At 36.9% G+C, this 22,911-nt stretch overlaps 1 pseudogene; it reads left to right on the top strand.

The window, feature by feature from the left end:
* Positions 1 to 11,762: 11,762 nt before the first annotated feature.
* LOC149211782 (putative protein phosphatase 2C 53 pseudogene) lies at positions 11,763 to 22,280 on the top strand (annotated as a pseudogene).
* The last annotated feature ends 631 nt before the right edge of the window (positions 22,281 to 22,911 follow it).

Here is a 22,911-nt window from a genome sequence, read left to right on the forward strand (position 1 = left end):
AGTAGTTATAAGTGAGGGTTAATTTGAATATTTTAAAATATCATATTTTAAGGTTTTTATACTAGTAAGATTTATTAAAACTTCTAAAATAAAAAAAAATAATTTTTTTTTTTTTTTTTTTAAATTTTATGAAATTTTTATTAAATTAATATAATTGCATTTTTCAATTAATAAAAAAAAAAGAATTTTTTAAAATTTTATGAAATTTTTATTAAATTATTATAATTGCACTTTTCAATATATGATATATAATTAAAAACAAAATTAAAACATTACAAACAATACCATATTTTCATGTTTTATAAAGTATTAAAAAATGCCATTTTTTCTCTTAGCAGTTGTAAGTCTTGAGGGTTAATTTAAATATTTTTCAATATCATATTTTAAAGTTTTTATACTAGGAAGATTTATTAGAATTTCTAAAATTTAGAAAAAAATTAATTTTAAAATTTTCATCAAATTTTATTAAATTAATATAATTACATTTTTCAATATATGATATATAATTAACATAAAATTAAACATTACAAACAATATTGATATTTTCATGTTTTAAAAAGTATTAAAAAATACCATTTTTTCATGCCTACAATAGAAATATAAATATAAATCTAAATCTAAGGAGATATAATTCTGAGAGGTAATTCGAATATTTTGCAATATAGAATTTTTATATTAGACATCAGTAATATTTATTAATTTTTTAAGTTACTAGAAGTAAGTGGTAGGTGAAATATAAGGGGTAATTTGAATATTTTGCAATATAGAAATTTTATATTAGACATTATTAAGATTTATTAAATTTTTAAGTATTGGTTACCCTCTGTTTTCATTGGAAGCAGGTGAAATATAAATCTAAGGGGATATAATTTTGAGAGGTAATTTGAATATTTTGCAATATATAGTTATTATATTAGACATTAGTAAGATTTATTAAATTTTCTAAAATTTAAGAAATATTTCTATTTAAAAAAAAAAATCTAAACTTTTTATTAAATTAATATTAAATTAGTATAATTACATTTTTCAATATATAATATATATAAAATAATTAACGTAAAAATAAAACATTACAAACAATACCATCTTTTCATGTTCTATAAAGCATTAAAAATATATAATCTTTCATGCCCACTAGAGAATTACTATTATCGCAGGTGATATATAAATCTTAAAGATAATTTGAATATTTTCCAACATCATATTTTAGATTTTTTATAACAATACCATCTTTTCATGTTCTATAAAGCATTAAAAAAATATCATCTTTTCACGTAAAATATAAATATAAATCTCAAAGATAATTTGAATATTTTACAATATCATATTTTAGATTTTTTTATATTAAACATTAGTTAAAATTATTAAAATTTCTAAAATATTTTTGTTTTTTAAATTTTCTTGAAAATTTTTTAAAATTAATATAATTATACTTTTTAATATATAATATATGTTAAATAATTAACCTAAAAATAAAACATTACAAATAATACCATCTTTTCATGTTCTATAAATCATTAAAAAAAATCCCCCCTTCATAGTATAGTGACTGGAGTTGATTGGAGTTTGAGGTCAATTTTTTTTTTTGTTAAAGCAAGAGTTGTACCTTCTATTTCATTAATAATGAAAATAAATTACATAAAATATAATAGCCCATGAAGAACTGTGGGCTAAGGGCATCAAGCTAAAGGCCGAGACCTCGAACACTACCTACAAAACCTCAGAACTTTCAAAAGACATAAAATGTTAAGACCGTTCGATCATCCCACCGAAATCCAACAGATGAGATTCAATTCGGGCTAGCACCAAGCACCCACTTTACATTTAATATCGGGCCTGAAGAGAAAAAGGGTACCAATCTGAAAGGATATCGGGTCCACCTGGGGAAATAACCCACGAACCTGTTGAACATGCTCAAGTCATCGATTCCCGCCATGAAACGAAACAAGTATGGGATATATTCCTCGTCCAAACTTGCATCTTTAATCTCAACCATCCAATCTCCTCTCCCGATCCAACGGCAGTGGAAAATATCGTGGTACCTAGAAGCGTGACGCTTAACCCCCTAGACCCACCTACTTGCACGATCATTCATGCTCGTAGATCCACCTTGCTTAATCCGACGACCTAGGCTCATATTGCATGGGTCTAAAGCATCGAACATTAGCGCGCGATGAGGGTGGTATTCAGTCCCTCCCCTTGGCCATGTGTAGCTTGATGAATGGAATCGCTCCCATTTCAGCAAAACCGCTTCCCGCTTAAAATGCATGTGATATACCATATACCACCTCGAGAGCGATAATGTGTCCATTGAAAGAGAACCAGGGGTATTATAACAGTTGAGAAAGCTCAGATTCTGGCCCCTCGCACTAATCCTTCTATGCCAACCATCCGGCCAACCCTCCGTTAATCGCAATCTTTCGAGCAGCTTCCCTCTGGATCATCTGTATCTATATTTATTTGGGATGCAGAGGCCGACAGTGATCTGCCTTCCGCTAAGACTAGACTGTGAAAAAGGCAGCGAAACAAAATGAAACCTAGTCATCTAGACCCCGCCTCCATGGCTCTGTTTCGAAACACCATCCTATCTTCATCAGCTTGGTCGTGACAATATGCCTTTAATCTATTCTGAGGCATCTCTTGCCACTCCATTGTGACCCTGCTCTCGGTACAGATCACTCCTTGATTGGCCAGAATATCCGCCAATTTATTGGCCATTCTTCACACATGATTAAAACTAATTGTGTGAAGGCACTGGAGGTGAAGCTGAATCCGTTGAAAAACCTGGATCAGCCTCCAGTGTTTAGAGACTTTTTCCAGCGCCTACTAAAAATTAATCCTTTTAGCATACTAAAAATTAGTCAACTACTCAACTAATAAGTTTGCAGTTGATTATTTGTGTATGGGTTATACAATAATATGTCATTTTGAATATTGAAATATCTCTTCAAAACTAAGAAAAGAGATTAGAATTTATATCTACATATTATTTGTGTTTGTAAAGAAAGTAGACAATACTTTTTTTTTTTGTAAATTAGTCATCTAAATTTCCAAATTTTATTAGTATAATGTTAATTTTTATCATTCCATTATTATTATTTATATTTACATTGTGTTTTAATAGAACAAATATAAGGCAAGGTTAGACATTTTCAACAATTTATTTTCATATTTTGTAATGGTTACCTCTTTGGTGTTATTGTCATGCAGAAGATAGTTGTATGCACAAAGAAATTTAGTTATGAGGAAGGTTTTAGATACATAAATATTATCTTCCCAAAAAAAAGCCATATGTTACCCCAACCAATCAAATATAAATGTGAAGCAAAAACTCAAACTCCAATCTATTTTTAATCTAACAAAAAAAAAATATACCAAAAACTCCAATCTATTTATTATCTAACAAAAAAATATACCTTGGTTGAGGTTGAGTATCGACATTGATTGTTGGAAATCACAAATGGACCCAACCATTTAAAATATATTCATCATTTACAAATTAAAAGAACAACTTATAACTCAAGATAAACAAAATAAGTTACTGTAAAAATGTATTACTACATAGTTCAATAAAAAAAAATAAAAAATATTAAAGATATTTCACTACATATAAAGTCACAAGATACCAAGTTGAATAATTACATGAATTCTAAGTGACAAATGGAGGAGGTTGTTTAAAGATTCACTGAAAGCACATATTTTGGGTTACTCCCATATAACTGAGTGTTTATGGACAATGTTATGAATATGATCAATGATATACATATAACAATAACATGAAGTTGAAAATGGTACAATTAACACTAACAAGAAGTTAAAAATGGTATGGATTCAGTTTCTACAAAAGCCTCTCTTTCTAAGATATCATTAGTTTGGACATATTAGAGACTTCACAAGATGATTACCTCGTTGATGTGGTCCTCATGGTGAAGATAGTTGCATGCACAAAATAATTTATTTTTTGAGTAAGTTTCACATGCTTAACTATCCTTTCACTAGAAATAGGCCTTATTTTTTCAAACACCTAACTAACCTCTTACTAGAAATAACTTCAATTACATGATGAATTACAATTATTGGAATATTGTTGCTCAACATCCAAAATTTTCAGCTTCAACTACAAGCCAATTGATCCATATGCATCTATGAGTAAGTAACTCAATCCTTTTCCCCTATGTTTTCACACTTCACTGTTTCTAACAACACCTTATCAATTTTTCATTTAAATGCTAATAAGTTGAGATATCCATAGTCATGTTTATGTCTTTGATGGTGCCTTTACAGATGACAATGCATTGTTTTGGGGAATCAAATACTACAATGATATGATTTTGGAAGACTAATGGGGAATGACAATGCATTGTTTTGGGGAATCAAATACTACAATGATATGATTTTGGAAGACCAATGGGGAATGTCTAGTCTGAATTGTTTCTTCGGAAGGATACACAAACATTTACTCTAAAGCAGAGGTGGGTGGTCCCTCCAAGAATCTACTTCTATGTCGACGAATCACTCTTCATTACTCTTCATTTATGTTTTTTTTTCATATATAGCCTTAACACATTTCCATTGCAACATTAATGCAATTGCTAGTTTAAAAAAAAATGATACAATCAGCTTATATCACCTACTTTATATAAATATAGATATTAATTGCTATATGAAAAAAGCCTAAGACTTCACATCTAAGCAATCGCATTCGTTTCCATTATGTTGTAGATTGTATCACGATTTCATTATAATTTCTGGATTAAGGAGTTGAAGGGTTACATACGGTCACAGTAAGCTGGGCATGAGACCAGGTTACACTATCACCAAATGCAAAGCGGGGCGGACTCTCGGCATGAGTTCATTCAGTGATTGGAGGTGTTTGGAAACTAAAAATCCCAAACATAAAAAAATGTCACCAAGTCCAACGCTGATAACAACCGCTGGGAATGAGTAGATGGTAGATACAGTGGCCGGTAAGCAAAGTGGACACTTTCATACACCCAACATCCACGACAGTCGGTACACGTGACACGTAACACGTAACGAAAATTTTGTTGAAAATATAATTTCAACTATGCAACAGTTGAGCCATGCAGCAGCATGAAGAATATCGGCAAGTCGACATATCGGCAGGTTGGAGCATCGGAGGCAGGCAGCGACAACGATATGAAATATCGCCGATATCGCATCGGCAAAATGAAGTGAAGGCATTATAAAGGAGCCTTTGTGTTTTGCGATAAGCGAACGCCGATATCGCATCGGCAAAGTCAAAGTGAAGGAGTTATGAGGAAGCTCTTGTGTTTGCGATGAGCGATCGCCGATATCGCATCGGCATTTCGCTATCGGCAATGTCATGAGGGTCGAAGTGTTTGACATGAGAAAAGTTGCGATGCGATGCAAATAAAGTCAATGGTTAAAGTACAAGTCTGCAGCAAATAAATTTGACGTGAAGTAAAAGTTCCCTTACCGTCAGTAAATGTCAGTAAAACAGTAAATGCAATTTACTGTGGGTTGGTAAGTTTTGGTGAAGTTTTTAATTTTATCTCAGCGGGAGTATGGGCAAATTTAAAGAATGGTATGGGCAAGTCATCGCCCTATCTTTAATGCTTTTTGATATATGTTTCCTGTGTGTTCTTATTTTGCATATGAGTGAACTGCACAAGGGAGAAAAAAAAAAAAAAACTTTGGTTTTTACGGCAGTGAAAGAACCAGAGTGAGTATGCACAGGTGTGCACAAATATGTTGTAATGTTTTTGTGTGAGGTATTGAAAAACAGTGGTGTAGCAAAAACCATGTGTAGTATGTATTGAACACACAGCAGTGTGTAAAAAGATTGAACCAGGTGATGTAATTTTGTGTAGGGAAAAACCATGTGTGGTTTTCCACAGCAGTGCATAAAGGAAATGGTGGAGCATTGTAAAATGAAGGTGCAGTAATAGCAAAAACCATGTGTGGTTTTGCATAAAGAAAATGGTGGAGCGTAAGTTGTTTTACACACCAGTGAATGTAAATTTTGTTTTACAGCAGTAAGCTCTTGTAAACTTTTGTTACAGCAGTGTAAAAATCATTTTGTAAAAGAGGCAGAGTATTTTATTTTGAAAATCCCTCTGAGTGAAAGAGGATGAAGTTTGTATTGGTTTTTAATGAATAGAAATTTCTTATGGTGATTTACTCTGTTTCTCTGAGTGAATTTTTTTTAAGTCTTCTGTGCACAAAAGGATCCTGGAGCAAAGTAAAAACAGAGCATTGCCTCTGTGTGTTTGCTTATTTGGTTTTTGGTATTTTCCCCATTTAAACAAAAAATACCCAACAGTGGTATCAGAGCTAGTCCAGGCTCTTTGATGGTGACAGAGCAGGTTCATGCTCTTTGAAGACTCAAAGAAGCTGAATGAAGGTGTGGTTGCAGCACAGAAAGCTTCTCCAGCAGTGTGAAGTTTCAGCCAAAGGGATTCAGGTATTTCTCAAGTTTCTGAGTTATTATTAAAGACAGTCAGTTGTTTAAAAAAAAAAAACAGTCAAGTATTAGAAGCCCAGATAAGAATGGCAAGGTCAAAGAAGAAAGCCTCCAGGCCTGTTAAAGATGTGTCTCCCTCCTCTACTAAAATAGAAGACAATCCATTAGAATACATTTTATTTGAAACCCCAAAGTTTGATGGAAACTTTGATGTATGGGAAATAATGATGAGGGCTTTCCTAATGTCTGAGGGGATTGAAGTCTGGGAGTCAGTGATTGATGACAGCCAGATGGATAAAGAATCCATGGAATATGATGCTCAAGCAGCAAAACTAATCCTGGATGGACTGCCTGATTCTGTGAAGAGGAATCTAGGAAAATATACATCAGCAAAGGATATATGGGACAGACTGCATGACCTTCATGCAAAGGGAGCACTGACCATGACAATGAGTAAAGAAGAACCCATTATAGAAGCTGAAAGTGAAAAGTTTGACCTCATCAAGCTTCAAGTAAGAGAAAGGGATGAAGAGCTTGCCAAGCTCAAGAAGGAGCTTGACCAATGGAAGAAGAAACATCATGAAGAAGTCATATCTATAACAAATTAGTTGAATAGTGCAAAGAGGCAAGCAGATGTCTTGACAAGTGAACTTGAACAAAGGCACATGAGAGTGAGTAAGCTTGTAGAAGAGATTGGACAGTACAAGGTAGAGGTCTCCTCCCTTAAGTCCAAACTACAAGAAGCCAGGAAGCAGGCACAAGGAGCTGAAAGGAAAATGGAGAGCAGTCTGCCAGAAATCTCCAAAATGAAGTCAGATATTATCTCCTTCAAAGTAGTAGCAGCTGAAGCTACTCGTAGCAAGGAAGAAACTGAGGGACAACTAGCAAAGAAAAATAATGTATGTGAAAAGTTGGAAGAAGAGATTGTCCTCCTCAGGAAGAAGGTTGAAGGGATGAACAAAATGATGAAGAGCTCTCAAGCTCTGGATGACATGCTCAGCTATCATAGATCTCCATTTGATAAATCAGGACTTGGGTATGTAGCTAAACCCTCAAACAAGGATGAGGATGCTTTAAGCAAAGGAGATGTGAAGAAGCCAGAGAGAGATGGTGATGCTCCTAGTTCCAGCAAAGGCAAGGAGAAAAATGAAGGCTGCAATAGAAGAGATTCTGCTCCAAGTAGAAAACCAGCTCCAAGAAGAAATGTAGCTGATGGCAAGAAGGCAAGATGCAATGGTGATAAACAAAGGATCTCAAGGCAGCAAGGCTTCAGAAGTACATCAAGGAAACCTCCATCTCCCAGGTACCAAAGTTCATTTTATGGTTATTGTTATGCTTGCTCAAACTTTGGTCATATGGCAAAAGACTGTAGAGCATTTAATGGAGATAGATGTTGTGGTCCCCGACAATCTCCAAGAAATAATTTCACAAGAAGAAATCATAAATCTTTATTCATGAAGAATGTTGAATGCTTCAAGTGTCATAACATTGGGCATATGGCACGTGACTGTAACTTGACATGGGCTCCTATGCAAGCTAGACCCATGCAAAAGAAGAAAGTTACACAAGTGTGGAGAAGGAAGGAAAGGCAATCTGAAAACCCCTTGAACTCCCCAGTGGATCTAAATTTATTCTGAGAAAACTTGCCAAAAGAAGACAAGCATACATTAAAGGGGAGCTTGTAACTTTTGTTTGCTGAACTGTATTAACAATCATTTGTTTATGGAGGATGTATTGCAGCGCAGCAGTTGCAAATGAAATCGTTGTTAATCCCTCTAAAAGGTAATATGCAGCAGTGATGAAATCAACAATGTTTTTTCTTTGTGTTTATGCAATATGCACAGAAATGCATAAAGAAGAAAAATGGCAGCGCTGAAATGAAAAGAACAGCAGCGCAAGAAGAAAAGTGTGCAAAGCATGGAGACCCTCACAGCAGTGGGAAGACAAAATACAAAACAGCAGTTTGGAATTTTTTTTGTTATGGTGCACACGCATTGAAATGCATAGTAATGGAATGTAGTTTTCCTTTTATGTAAAGTGAGAAAATATACTCACAGGGACAACAGATTTTTAATGCACATGGGATGAATGAGAATGTGTATGGCAGCAGAAAATTGAAAGGGATTGCACAGCAGTGCATTGTGTAAAAAAATGAATGAAGCTGAAGATTGTGTGAAGCAAGGGTGCATAAGAAAAGGCAGCAGCCTGTGTTATTTTTTTGTGGAGAATGAAGTGCCAAGAGTATGGGCACAGCAGTATGATGAAACAAAAGGCAGCGACAGTGCAAATTGCAGAGGCAATGGAGCAGCAAGAAGTTATGGGCAGCAGCGTGATGGCAAGAAGGAGAAGCAGACAGCAATGCAAATAAGAAAATGCAGCAGCATGAAGTTTTGTTGAAGAAATGAAAGGTAATGGACAACAGCACATGCAAAAGAAATTTTCCTTACAGCAGTAAAGGTAAATGTAATGAATTTGTTTTTCATTAAGTTGAAATGCAATATATGCAACAGCAGTGAATGTTTACACACAGCAGTGTAAATTTGTAAATTGGGACAGCGTAATTGTTCCAAGAAAGACAGAGTATTTTGTCTTTGAAAAGTGCACAAGCAATACAAGTGTAGACACAGCAGTGTGGGGTAGACACAGTAAAGAAGATGGCACAACAGTGCAGCAGAGAATATGCATCAGCATGGGAGAACATTGTAATGAGTTTGCACACACAACAATGCAATGGTTGTTTGTTTTGGAACTGCATTTGAAGCAGTCATTTGGTGAAACCCTCTATTGAAGAGGAAGGTGCTTTTAAGCACATTGTCATTAGTGAATCCCTCTGTAATGAGGAAGGTGCTCTTAAGCACAGTCACATGGTGAATCCCTCTGTCATGAGGAAGGTGCTCTTAAGCACAGTTTCAGGTGAATCCCTCTATTAAGAGGAAGACAACTTTGTTTGTTTATGAACTGCAGCAGAAGCAGTTGGTGAATCCCTCTATGCGAGGAAGATTGGTGAACCCCTCTATGTGAGGAAGATATTCTTGTAACATCAGTTAGTGAATCCCTCCATGTGAGGAAGTGTTTGGGTATGATTGAATGCCCGACAGTTGAAATTAAAGGGGAGTGTTGAAAATATAATTTCAACTATGCAACAGTTGAGCCATGCAGCAGCATGAAGAATATCGGCAAGTCGACATATCGGCAGGTTGGAGCATCGGAGGCAGGCAGCGACAACGATATGAAATATCGCCGATATCGCATCGGCAAAATGAAGTGAAGGCATTATAAAGGAGCCTTTGTGTTTTGCGATAAGCGAACGCCGATATCGCATCGGCAAAGTCAAAGTGAAGGAGTTATGAGGAAGCTCTTGTGTTTGCGATGAGCGATCGCCGATATCGCATCGGCATTTCGCTATCGGCAATGTCATGAGGGTCGAAGTGTTTGACATGAGAAAAGTTGCGATGCGATGCAAATAAAGTCAATGGTTAAAGTACAAGTCTGCAACAAATAAATTTGACGTGAAGTAAAAGTTCCCTTACCGTCAGTAAATGTCAGTAAAACAGTAAATGCAATTTACTGTGGGTTGGTAAGTTTTGGTGAAGTTTTTAATTTTATCTCAGCGGGAGTATGGGCAAATTTAAAGAATGGTATGGGCAAGTCATCGCCCTATCTTTAATGCTTTTTGATATATGTTTCCTGTGTGTTCTTATTTTGCATATGAGTGAACTGCACAAGGGAGAAAAAAAAAAAAAAAACTTTGGTTTTTACGGCAGTGAAAAGAACCAGAGTGAGTATGCACAGGTGTGCACAAATATGTTGTAATGTTTTTGTGTGAGGCATTGAAAAACAGTGGTGTAGCAAAAACCATGTGTAGTATGTATTGAACACACAGCAGTGTGTAAAAAGATTGAACCAGGTGATGTAATTTTGTGTAGGGAAAAACCATGTGTGGTTTTCCACAGCAGTGCATAAAGGAAATGGTGGAGCATTGTAAAATGAAGGTGCAGTAATAGCAAAAACCATGTGTGGTTTTGCATAAAGAAAATGGTGGAGAGTAAGTTGTTTTACACACCAGTGAATGTAAATTTTGTTTTACAGCAGTAAGCTCTTGTAAACTTTTGTTACAGCAGTAAGTTGTTTTTCACAGCAGTGAATGAAGATTTTACACAGCAGTGTAAAAATCATTTTGTAAAAGAGGCAGAGTATTTTATTTTGAAAATCCCTCTGAGTGAAAGAGGATGAAGTTTGTATTGGTTTTTAATGAATAGAAATTTCTTATGGTGATTTACTCTGTTTCTCTGAGTGAATTTTTTTTAAGTCTTCTGTGCACAAAAGGATCCTGGAGCAAAGTAAAAACAGAGCATTGCCTCTGTGTGTTTGCTTATTTGGTTTTTGGTATTTTCCCCATTTAAACAAAAAATACCCAACAAATTTCATCATGAAAACGTCTTCGACCTAATAATAACAATGTATATTTTTAATTGATGAAAACGTCTTCGACCTAATAATAACGGTGTAGTCTTACGAGGCTGCAAATTGGCTTCGAAAATAATAAAAATGTTGGCATGATTTTGTTAAAATTGGGCAAATTTTTTTGGAAGTTACAGCGGTTAAGAGTTGCAACGGTTAAGTTTCAATAACCGTTTCAAAATATTGAGAATCCAATTCTACCCTCGAAAACTAAATTCAAAGAATCCTGTTATCAGACATTTTAGGAAAAATATGACAAGATTCAGACCATTTGTGGCTCTCCTGGCCGTTAGTATACAACTCCAATACATTTTTAATAGAGTTAACTTTGACAACAGACACGTAATAAGGGTTGCAGATATAATTTTGGGCTATTTCCTTCGCACTGAAAACGTCTTCGAAGCAATTATAACAAAATATATTTTCAATCAATGGAGTTTGCTGATTGACACTTTCACAAAGTATTACATATATAATTGTAGGCCATTTCAGCGTGTTCCAGCGTACCGACGTTGGCAGTATATATCATAATTTACTAGGAACGCGCTGGAATCGGTAAGGATGTTGACCGAGCAGAAAACTGGACTCTTTCGTTTTGAGCGTAATATAAAATGCTCAGCGTATACCCTCGAAGAATTCAATATATCTAACGAATGGGCCTGGAGCCATAGAGTCACTTGAATCTGAAACAAGAGAGAGAGGGAGAGACGGGGCCTTTATTGATGCCTCGCATCACTTTTGTAGAGCCCTTGTGTTGGCTCAACAACAACGGTAGCAGACAGGTTTCTAAGGCGTCAGCAAGTATCACCACCGCTACTATCATCAGCAGGTGCTTCTTCTTCGGGTCACGAAGATGGCTTGCATAGTAGCAGCGAATTCTTCCTTCACCATGGGCTCCTGCAAGTCTCCCGCTATACACGACTCTGATAATGAGACATGGGCCGCTACCCCCTGGAATCGTGGTTTCCAGACACCCAATAGCATAGGCGACCAGGCCAGTTTTCTTGGGTCTCGCCCCAGTTCCATGTTGATCATCAGAGACAAGAATCTACAGCGCAACAAGAATGAGAAGAGCCCGATCAAGAGGGTGCATCAGAGGGTGGTCTCTCCCTGTGGTAATGTCCCGGAGGAGAACGTTTCGCTTGGCCGCAAATGCCCTTCGCGCCCTAGGCTAAAAAATAAACGTCCGCAGAGGTTGGATATTCCGCTCAAGTCGCCGCGCCTATGTGCGCCGTGCGGCACCCCTTATGCAATTTCATGCAAACAAGGTTGGATAGAATTCATGGATACTCACAAAGCGATTGTCAATGTTCTTGGTGATTCCAAACGGGCGTTCTTTGGTGTCTTTGATGGTCATGGCTGTGGGAAAGCTGCTGCTTTTGCTGCCGAAAATATTGGGCAGAATATTGTGGATGCTATGCTCCGCATGGGAGATGAAACAGGAGATATTCTTGAGCGGGCTGTTAAAGCTGGTTACTTAACAACAGATGCAGCGTTCCTGAAGCAAGAAGTTGGCACTAGTGCCGCTTGCGTAACTGCTCTAATTATCGATGGCAACTTGATTGTTTCCAATGTTGGGGATTGTCGAGCAGTTATTAGCAGACATGGTGCTTCTGAAGCCCTTACATGTGATCATCGAGTTGGAAGGGAGGAGGAGCGCCAACGCATAGAGAATTTGGTTGGAATTGTGGAACTCCCCAACGGTGTTTGGCGAGTTCAGGGATCTCTAGCGGTAACTAGGGCAATAGGAGATTCGCACATGAAAAAATGGATAACCGCTGAACCAGAGACCAGAAAGACTGAAATTACTTCAGATTGCGAGTTTCTAATTTTGGCATCAGATGGGTTGTGGGATGTGTTGAGATGTTTTCTGTTGTAGACGAAATAGGCATAAATCTGACTGTGTGACAACAATAGAAATCTGTTGTTGGATTAGCTCCAGGTTGTTGGGAGAAAATTAATGCATCCTAAATAAGGCATTTAGATTCTCCCTGCTATAAAATAGGTGGTCATATGGATAGCTGGGTGTAGTGTGAGAGTTTGATTTATGTAATTTCCTGTTTAATTAATAAGAATTGCCGATGCCTTAGTTGTGTGGACGTAGCCCAGATTGGTTGGGTGAACCACGTTAAAAGTTGTGTCCCTGTGCATAATTTTAATCGCTGTGTATATGCTTTTATGTTTGTTGTGCATCTGATCTCCAACAATTGGTATCAGAGCATGTTGGAGGCGTTGTTGATTGCTGGAGGCCGAGAACTGAGGCGAGTTGGATTTATGTACTGGAGGTGGAGCGCAAAGGCGCTGGAAGTGCTTGGTGCCTGCTGCGTAAACTGGTACCTGGTGCGTAAACCTGATGGAGCGTTGACGTGCTGGAGCCTTACCTGCGTGGAGGCGTTGCAAATTGTGCAGAGGTTTCTACCTGGTTAACTGCGTGGAGGTATCTTTTCCGCCTGCGTGGAGACTGCAATCATTGCGTGAGGTTGCTGGTATGTATCACCATAATTTGTATAAATTGCGTGGTGCGTTGGTATTCAAATAGTGCTGTGCTGGTGCGGTTTTGGTGTTGAACACTATGCGCCCACAAACACCATATTGATTGCTGGTGCTGCGTGGAGTGGATATGCTATAAAACGGCGTGGATTTGTGTATTTAAAAACTGCGTGGATATATATTTGAAAACTGCGTGGCGATGAATTATAACACCTGCATGGAGATGGAATTATATTAAAACGGCGTGGTTATGTTATATACACAGCGTGGATCTACTGAATCGGTTTTCAACCTGGATCTAAGTTCTTTACACGCAGCGTTTGCCAGAACACGGTGCGTTTGTTGTTTTTTTTTTGTCGTTTGCTGTTTATTGGCGCGGGTAATGCAATCACAGTCGCGCCAGCCAATTGAATTAGCGCGGAAACGCATTAGTTAAGTGCGCCAATGCGCTAATGAGCCGATAGGCGTGCATTTGAGTGCGATTCTCGCGCCAATTTGTCATCACTTAGAGCGTTTTTTAATAGGCGCGGTTCAGGTATTGATCAGCAAGCGCCAATTTTTTTTTAATTTGAAATCTGAGGTTTAAACAGCAAAAGCACCGGGGGTTGTTGTTTTTTGTTTTAAAAAGGCGAAGATAATCTGAGGCATAGGAATATATTGAGATTCAATTTTGTTTTTTTTTGTTAAATTAAAATTGGAGATTCTTTGTTTTAGACGAGATGGCGAAAACTCAGAGTGCCCGATTCGAAATCGAGAAATTTAATGGCAAAAATAATTTCGAGATCTGGGAGGTAAAGATGCATGATCTGCTAGTACAACAGGGCGTGGCAAAGGCGTTGTTGGGCAGGTCCAAACTGCCTTCCCCCGTGATAGATGATGAATGGAATGAATTGGATGGAAGAGCCTTGAGCGGAATTCGGTTGTGTTTGGCTGATGATGTTTTATTTAACATCGTGTCAGAGACGACTGCAGCTGGTTTGTGGACGAAGTTGGAGAAGCTGTATATGACGAAATCTTTGACAAATCGGATTCTTCTGAAACGGCAGCTTTACGGTTTGCGGATGAAAGAAGGTACCTTGATTACTGATCACCTGAATGTTTTTAATACCTTACTGGTGCAATTAGACAGTCTAGATGTGAAATTTGATTCAGAGGATAAGGCAATAACTCTATTGTGTTCATTGCCCGAATCCTGGGATCACTTTGTTACTTCCATAAGCTTTAGTACAACAGACATCCTTGAGTTTGATGATGTTGTTGGAGCCTTGTTATCTGAGGAGACAAGGAAGAGGTCGAATGCAGACACCTCTACATCAGAGGTAATGATGGCCAGAGGTCGCTCAAGAGAGAGACACTCTGGGGGAAAGCATAGCGACTCTCGTTCAAAGTCCAAAGGAAAGAAGACAAAGGTGAAGTGCTGGCATTGTGGCAAGGCTGGACATCTGAAAAAGGATTGCTGGAAGCGAAAGAAGGCTGCTAAAGAAGGCTCGTCGACAGAAAAGAAGGAAGCCAACACCACAGATACAGGTTCAGTATCTGGTTCAGGTATGAATGATGAGGTATTATCTGTTAATATGTCAAATCATGATCAAAAATGGTTGCTAGATTCTGGTGCATCAAACCACAGGTGTATTCCTAAATATTGGTTTAAGACATATAGATCAGTTGATGATGGAGTAGTGTACATGGGTAACCACATGTGTATTCATAAAGATTGGTTTAAGACATATAGATCAGTTGATGATGGAGTAGTCATGTACTTGGTAAAACCACATAGCCAGTGCATGTCTCTCAAATGTGTCATCAATTCTGCCAAGAAGATGGTGCCAGCTCTTACCGATTCCGTTTTCATAGGACAACTTAAATCAAAAGTCGGCCAGCCAACTCTCCTTAAGCAAATGCTGAACGTTTGCAACTTTAAGGAACAGATACATAAATAGTTAGTTAGTAGTTTTAGTTTTAGATTTAGTTTTAGTTTTAATTTTGCTTTATTTTTGCATGAAATGAGGACGATCATTTAAATCGTATGCTACATTTTTGTAATAAATTATTTTTAGTTAGTAGTATTTAAACCCTTCTCATGCATTTAGAGAAGGGTCCAGAAATTTATCAAAAACTTGTCTTCAGAACATGCACTTTTGCACTCTCGGAGGAGGTTTTGATGAATGAATGGAACATGATTTATTGATATCTACGTTTAATATCTACTACTGATGTTGCATTTCTGTACTCTTAGTGGATGTTGGATTAAGAAGAAATAGATCATTATTGCTGGAGCTCATGAGTAGAAATAGTTATAAATGGTACTTTTATCTCTTAACTGTTTCTGCTTGTGTTATGGTGATATTCATGTTCAGTTATTTATATATGAATGCTTAAATTCTTGAGTTATCATTTGGCACTTTTGTACGGTGATAGCTATTTATTTATGCTTAATATATGAGTAGCTTACTATGCGATATGTTTTTCACAACTGTTTCATCTAACTTTTTATATGAAATGATCTATCTTTATTGAATTCTTTTCTCATAGCAGTTGAATGATCTTTATTACCAACTATCATTTGAAATCATTTTAGATCGCATAACAGAAAGATTACATCCTGGGTTAGTTTAGAATTAGATATTTCTATTTATTAGAATACAATTGCATGTTGTTAGATTAGATTTAGAATAAAAAGAATTTTACTTAGGAACCATTAGGAAAGAAATATCAATTCTCAACACACACGCACACACATATTGGGAAACTAGTCCCATATCCCCAGTCAGACCCACTATACCAAACGGAAAAGGAGCTGCTAACCAAGGTCCGGACCGGATGGGTATCCCCCTTATTGTAGACCCAATTTTCGGGGCTTCAACACATAGGTAGAAAATAAAATTGGCTCAACAGTTTAATCTGAGCCAATGGAGAAATAAGGTATAGGATTAGATTTTTTATAAAAAGAAAAATTGGGTCGCTAGCTCAAATGCACCCTGAAAGGAAAAGTGAAAATGTTAGGAGTAAAAGGGTAGGTAGAAATGTGAAAATTTGGAATATCGGGTCATTATTTCCTAAAGTTCTAAACATTGGGAAAAAAAATTTGGCGACGGACTTCAAATAACCAAAGTTTTCATAAGCCAGCATTATTTCATATATATCATCGTCCATTTATTAAAAACCGGACCCACAGCCGTCACATCCGCCTACGATATTGTGACCCCACCATCATTCTGGCTCCCATGTTAAAAACCCCCCATTTCACCTCTCATCCCACATACTCTTCCACAATCCGATGGCTCGCGGTCCTCCTCAGCCCTCATTCACCGTCCAAAGTTTCACTGGGGGGTCGAAATGGACATTTTTCAATACCGCCCACCAAAACATCTTTTTGCACCTTTTAGTGTTTCAGGACTTAAAATCCCAAAACTACTTACCGCTCCATCTTGCCCCCGAACGCGGTATGTCACATCATTGTTTACCACCACCCACCTCACGCCCCACGTTGCACTCCATGTCACGTTCCATCTCACATCTCCCGTCCAATCAACTGCCGCCTATCCGTTGCCCATTCATTACCGCTCCCACGCATTTATAACTCATACATCCGTTAATTAATCCGTTGGGTAATTAATGAAAATTCAAATGTTCAGCGCCACCCCCGCTCCACATTTTTGTTCATAAACAATGTATTATTCATCAGAAAGGTCACGCAGTCAACCTCTACAACCAGATTAATCTTTCAAGCTTACCTTCTCAACAACTCAACCACTGTTCGATATCAAAGCGACTATTCATCCTGTTCGCAAACACATCATCCAGGTTCACTCGTCAATTATTTGTTTTCACTGTGGTAACTCTTTTCACACCATTCTTTTCATTTACAGTCTGAATTTTGTTTGAAAAAATGCCTCCCAAGGGAAAAGCAATTGCAGAGGTCCCGAATCCTTTAATTCACCAACAGTTCGACTTTCATCATGTTCCATTGGTCGACAAACAATGTAAAATCATTGAGACTTCTTCTCGATTCTATTTATTTGAAATCTATTACTGGTGGGAAGATCAGCTAATAGACCAGATTGATGAAATTGGGCTCTAGGAATCTCAATTACCTCATTACATTTTTCCACAAATACATAGAGCACCAGAATTTGTATGAAAATGTCATGAGTCTTATGATCCTAGCCAGAGAGCGATCATCTCACCCACAGGAGAAATCCTCTGTCCCATTAATTCTGATTCCATTGAGAAAATGCTACAAGCCCCTGCCACTAAACCAACCCATGCTTTTTCCCATGAAAACCTGATGGAATCTTATCAGAAATTAGACTTTTCCAAAAGATCCTAGACCCTGGAACTGTTTTTAGCAATTAGTAGTCCTCTATGAAAAAGAAATCCTCCTTATGATGCATCCATGTTTCCTGATAGAACCAAGCATATTACCACTATCCTTTCCTATTTTCTTGGTTATAACTCTGATCAGTTTGTCAATGAAGCCATCCTTGGTTTCTTATCCATGTTTTCTGTTGATTCTAAGCCTACTGTTATTTATGATTTCAGTCATTTCATAGCTGAAGCCATACATGAACAATTTGTCAAATTTAATACTGAAGAATAATTCAAGTATGCTTTAGTAGTTGTTTATCTTTTTGTATATTTTCAAGGAGAAAAATTCCCATTTTCTTTGCAGAAGCTTGACGAAGAAGGAAAACAAAAATCAATGATATTCTAGACCTCAATAGGGATGAAGGAGAAAGAAGAATTCACATATAAGCAGTTCATAGAACTGTTTGTACATCTAGCTATCACCCTTATGAGAAGCACTCCAGTACCAAGGATCAATGAGGAGATTGTCAAAGAATTACAATTCATAGATCAAGCTACAATAGGGGATTGGTATTGTTACCAAAACTACATAGAAATCAGGGTTTATGGCTGTGAGATTCCACCCTACAAACTGCCAAAGTACCTCCCTGTTAGAGTCTTTTCACTGGAGTACATAAGACAAAAGTTAAATGCAGATGAAGTACACTTTGTGGCTGCCAAGAAGAACTCACAATTCAAGCTCAAAGCTCAAGTTGGTCCATTCATTTGAAATACCAGGGCAGCAGGGTAGGAAGCAGACAAATTGTTAAAGGAGATGAAGTTTTCTCTCAGTTTCACTTGGTCATATGACCCATTGGGAATCATCTCCAAACTCAGGGTCGAGAATAAATTTGCACCATATCATCATATATCCAGGCCTAAGATAGAACAATATAAAAATCAGTTGGAATGGACAGAGAACACCCTCAAAGAGGTTGAGGAACAGGTAGTTTCTGCATCGAATGTGCAAAATCCACTTGCATAGGAAAAGATAGCCAAGAGATGGAGGGAAGAACAATACTCACCTGGAACAGAGGAAACAAGCCAGGGCTTTAAGGGTTTTCACAGGAAAAAGAGACTAAGGATCTCTGTGACTGTTGATGCACAGTTTACACAATCTCCATCTCATTCCACTACTTCTCATGAACAGTAGATAGTTCAAATTAATAGAGACATTCCAGAGAATAATGAGGAAGACATTTTCCATGCCTTCAGTGAAATCAAAAGAAAGAATGAAGAATTGAAATTGAATACTTACACCCAGTTCTGGAAGCATTCTTCTAGCTCTCAATCCAGGATTCTTTTGGTCTTCGATTCCGAGAAGTGAAAGATGCATATGGCTTTCTTGCAGGCTCAAGTTCCTCAGCCTAGGACTGCTGCAAAATATCAAATACACACTTATTTTGAGTTCAATGTCAAATATGTGCATCCAATTGACCAAATTGAGATGCACAAACAAACTGGGCAGATGATTGCTTCAACCTTGACAAACATTGTTATGAGTTTGTCAAAAATGTAGGTTACATTAGCCAACTCTCAGTCACAGTTAAAGTTAGAGAATATTTCCTCATTAGCAAAGGATACCAAGATTCAATCCTTGGAAAATCTAGTGCTAAAAATGGGATATGATCCCTCAAACATAAACATTGTAGAGGAGCTCATAAAGAAAAAGAACACTAAAGTTGCAACATTAAAGAAATAGTTGAAATTTCCAGCCTCAGTGGATCCAAAGGCCAAAGAAATTCAAGAGACAGAGACTCAAAAGTCTGATATGATGAAGCTCATCAGAGAGTAGAAGTTGCAAATTAAACAAATGGAAGAGCAGATGGAGAAATTGGTCAAGGAAAGGGAGGAAGTTGTCAAGAAGACTCAAACTTCAATCGATGTAGTCTCTCCTTCAACAATTCCTGTCACAAGGGCTTCTACATCAACAACAGGTACAACAGAAGGAGTTGAACAACTTATTGAAGCTGTTCAGAACTTGTCTATCCAGACAGGAGAAATTAACAAACTAAAGGATGAACTGAAACAATTACAGCTTTTGAAGTCCTTAGCAGACAGTTCACATGTAACTAAAACAAATAGACTCAAAGGCCAGGTGGATGTATTACAGAGAGAACTCAAAGAGTCCTTCTTAGGAAACAAATTGGTTTTAGCTAAAGAAATTATGTGGGAAGAAACCACAGAAGCAATCAAGGAGATTTGGCCCTGCATCAAGATAGTATTTAATCAGAAAGATCTCTTAGAAAGGGATCAGGAAGCAACAGAAACCATAACTAAGCAGCTACAGGATATGCCAGAGACTGCCTTTGATATAATCAAATTCCTAAATTCCAAGGATGACTATCAGCTTGAGGAATTAAGAATAAGTGACAGAACTTCAATGATATTAGAGGTAAAGAAAATTATCACCAAGAAAAATCTTACCCTCCAGCTACAAGAAAAATGTAGTAATGTCAACTCAATAGTTCAGAGGTTTTTCAATAGGATAGAACCCTTGGTCAGCAAGGGCTTACCTTCTATGATGGTTAGTAATGATAAATTAATGCCAATTGAGTATTATGTTAACAAGCTAATAGAGGTGGGCACCCATGCAGCTTCAGTTTCAAATATCAGAGGGTCAACAACACCCGCACTCATAGCATATGCACTCAAGGATAATTTTTTCATCCTGGATGAAATTAAACATATATTTTTAGTAAAACCTACTTTTACTAAATATAAAGAGATGGATGAAATCTACAGGAGGGTAACCAAGATTTCTATCCCAAATAAGAAACGTTGGGAAGAATTGAAAATTTTACTTGATTAAGGAATAATCGAACAACATTTAGCTTTTGAAGGGACAGTTAGCCAATTTCAAACATTTCAACTTTTTCAGCAATAATCATCAACAATCCAGCACCAAAATAGTGCTAGATCAACAAGTAGTTTTTATTTTTTATTTTGTAATAATCTATTTTTGTAAAAGCAGTTCAGGATATTTTCTTGTTCCACTGCTGTATAAATAACTCTCTTCTCCAATTAAGAAGGTTTGATACTCAGCATACACCTTGCTCTATCTAGAAGAGTCTTGTTCATGTGTTCAACAACTCCATTCTGCTGAGGAGTATAAATTGTGGTCTTATGTCTCTCGATCCCTCCATCCTTGCAATAGCTGTCAAACTCCTTGGAAGTAAACTCACCACCATTGTCAGTTCTTAAACATTTTATAGTTCTACCAGTGCTGTTTTCTACCAATGCTCTAAACTGCTTGAAAACTGTAAAAACATCAGACTTCCTTTTCAACATGTAGACCCACACTTTCCTAGAAAAGTCATCAATAAACGATACAAAATATGATGAGCCACCATATGACGCTGTAGGGGCTGGACCCCAAACATGTGAATGGATATAATCAAGTATTCCTTTACTAGTATGTTTGCCTGTTTTAAACTTTTGTTTACTTTGTTTTCCAAATAGACAATGTCAGATCTTAGATTAGGAAGTTACTTGCCATGCCAAAATTTTTAATCTTCTTTCGCTCATATGGCCCAACCTCTGATGCCATAGGCTCAAAGCTACAAAACATTGTTGCTTTATCCACTACTGAAGCAGAATACATTGCTGCTTCACATGCTTGCAAAGAGGCGGTTTGGTTGAAAGGTTTGCTTGGTGAGTTTGGTAGGTTACAGGACAACATTAGGTTACTTTGTGATAGTCAAAGTGCAATACATTTGGCTAAGAATCCGGCCTATCATAGTAAATCAAAGCATATTCCAATTAAGTACCATTTTGTAAGACAGGTTATCACTGAAAGGGGAGTCTCTCTTGAAAAGGTGCATACAAAGGAAAACTGTACAGACATGTTCACGAAACCAGTTTTGTTAGAGAAGCTACGTTGGTGTTTGGCTTCTCTTGGCTTGCAGAAAAGATAAAAATAATAAGCAAACAGGGCATGAGGCTAATTGTTGTCAAGGTGGAGATTGTTGAGATGTTTTCTGGTGTAGACGAAATAGGCATAAATCCTAGTGTGTGACAACAATAGAAATCTGTTGCTGGATTAGCTCCAGCTTGTTGGGAGAGAATTAATGCATCCTAAATTTGATGTGAAAGGCAGTTAGATTCTCCCTGCTATAAAATAAGTGGTCATAAGGATAGCTGGGTGTAGTGTGAGAGTTTGATTTATGTAATCTCATGTTTAATTAATAAGAATTTCCGATGCCTTAGTTGTGTGGACGTAGCCCAGATTGGTTGGGTGAACCACGTTAAAAAGCTGTGTCCCTGTGCATAATTCTAATCGTTGTGTATATGCTTTTATGTTTGCTGTGCATCTGATCTCCAACAGGATGAAGTCAGTAATCAAGAAGCTGTAGATATTGCGAGGCCTTTCTGCATCGAGCAACAATTTAATTCAACAGCATCTAGCGGTGGTCCTAACGCTGCTTGCAAAAAGCTTGTAGATGTAGGAGTAAGCAGAAAATCTCATGATGATGTTAGTGTGATGATAGTGCAACTCGCTCCTTTTTGCCTGGATTCGACTAAGAGTGGATGAGGTGAGGGAGCAATGGAAGATCTGATCTAAACAACCATTCGATTGTTGTGTGAAATAGAATAAGACTGAATGAGATGAGAGGGAGTTATGCCATCCATACAGTCCCTGACTTGACAACCAGGGAACCCATCATGGGTGTAAGGGAAGACCTATATCCCTTTATGTACTGCACCACAAATTGACAGGTCCAGGACCGATGATTATTTCCACGGTTAGTTTCCAATTTGACTTCAATGATCGTGCTTAAACTTGTGATAAAAATGGCGTAAGAATCAGCGTCTTTCAGTTAATTCAATGTTTTAACGAGAGTGAAACTGTGGGTTTTGTTTGATATATGTACATGTGAAAGATGCGTTGTTAATTTGTTACATATAGTATGAACTGATTCATTAAAATGTTCATGTTTGATCAAGTTTACCACCATTGTAATGATAATATGTTGTTGGAAATTTAATAATAATAAATTGTTTGACAATAAGTTTTTTTTTTAATTTCTATTAATTAAGGATTTTATACTCTTTAATTTAATATATATTCATTTAAAAAATAAAAGTACATATTTTTTTCTTAATAAATATAATTTTATATTTATAATTTAAATATAAATTATATTTTTTAATATAAAATTAAA

The sequence above is a fragment of the Pinus tabuliformis genome, chromosome 1_1 (genome assembly GCF_031772625.1).
Source record: "Pinus tabuliformis cultivar Carrire ecotype Pingquan chromosome 1_1, CPIR1, whole genome shotgun sequence".
Taxonomy (NCBI): domain Eukaryota; kingdom Viridiplantae; phylum Streptophyta; class Pinopsida; order Pinales; family Pinaceae; genus Pinus; species Pinus tabuliformis.